The following is a 1,659-nucleotide window of genomic DNA, read 5'->3' as shown; positions in this document are numbered from 1 at the left end:
CCATTGGCAAAGTGTCTCACTTACCTCCTCAATTCAAGAAAAAATGCTCTTATTTTAAGAAAAAAAATGACTTATCTAGATTCAGATTTTTTTCCAGTGAGTCCATTCTCTGCCAGTCCTTCCCTAAGGAGTCAGGAGTTCACACAATCAAAAAAGATTTGCTCAAAATGACAAAATAGTGATATTAAAGCTCACTTTCATGTTTGTAACAAACGTATTCATATAACTGTTCAGACCAAGTATATTCTAAGAGTTTGTGCAGATAGAATATGTATATTTCTGGAAGATAGGTCTAGCTCACTTATACTATAAATGTACACATGAATGTCTTTAATATATCACTGATAAGAGGCGGATTTGTTGCCGATCGATGTCCCGCTGCTGCAGTCACTCTCCAAAGACACTTTTCCTCTCCGTCTGGGCCGCATCAATGCAAAGAAAATCATTTGTTCTTCGCCAGCTTCTCAATCAATTAAAATCCAACATCAGGTCTACTAGAAAATAAATACTGGTAGCATTTATTAAGCAAGGATGAAGCTAAACTGGGTAAAGCTGTGCATCAAAAGCTTAAAGCCTCCCTGCTTCCATCAGATTTGAGAAATAGCAGAAAGGACAGCTGCCATCCTTCCCATGCATGAATGTCTTGGCACATTTACACCAGACGGTCTGAGAGATGACAAAATTAAAAGCAAGAGAGCTCCATCTCAGAGTGCATGAGAGGACAAGTACACAGAGACTCAGCGAGTAAGGTTAGATGGAAGAGATGCCCGGATGGAGCTTTGGGTTCCTGAGATGAATCTGGTCGCACTCAAAGCTGGAGCTTTCTGCAAGAACGTCATGTCTGGAGAAAAACTGCAGCAGTGTCTCATTAGGAAGAGTCAATGTCTCAGTGGTCTAGTCAAAGCCCGGACGTCAATCAAATCAGAGAGTCGTGCGGAAATAAAGATTTTAGATCATTCAGGACATTTCTAATCCAGGTTATTGAATCCTAAAGTTAGCTTTTCTGTTTTAGCTTCGTCTTTGTTAAATAAGTGGTAAAATCACAGGAGCTACTGTGTGTTTGATTAACAGGTCAACCCATACAGTTTTTTATGGCCGATGCTTTGCTGATAACGATTGTTACCGTATCCATAATTATATCAAAATAAATCTTTATTAAAGGAAAAGTTCAGTCATATTCAGAATTCAAACTTAAGTGTTTTTAATCAAGCGTAATTTTCATGTGAATGTGCTTTACTGGAGGCATCCATGTTTGTCAAAGAACACTACTGCCACCTACTGGTTTGTGACGTCACGGTGCGGTATCGGCTGTTGATCAAGTCACAGTGCTGTATCTGGTGTTTGTCACAACGCGCTATTATCCAAGTCATCTTGAAAACATTCTTCTTCCAAATGTTGGCTACAAGGTGTTTTTTCGACCCTAACCCAAACGACGAACCCGTCATGATTTATTTAAGGATCTGACCTAAAATGCAGAGAACCACTCAGAGGTAAAAAGGCAAAAGTTTGAACAGGTTTATGGATAAAATCAGCGAGGATTGGATTCAGGAAACTCAGTGTATTCAGAGGTCTGGTGAACTGGACTGGAAGGGAGGAGGTAAGTTCAAAGAGGTGAGTTCAGGTACCGTGGGAATCTTGGTTGCCGTAAGGATAATTCTA

The sequence above is a fragment of the Cyprinodon variegatus genome, unplaced genomic scaffold, assembly GCF_000732505.1.
Source record: "Cyprinodon variegatus isolate N-32 unplaced genomic scaffold, C_variegatus-1.0 Scaffold1303, whole genome shotgun sequence".
NCBI classification, from domain to species: domain Eukaryota; kingdom Metazoa; phylum Chordata; class Actinopteri; order Cyprinodontiformes; family Cyprinodontidae; genus Cyprinodon; species Cyprinodon variegatus.
The sequence above is the reverse complement of the archived record's forward strand: the minus strand, read 5'-3'. Positions refer to the sequence as shown.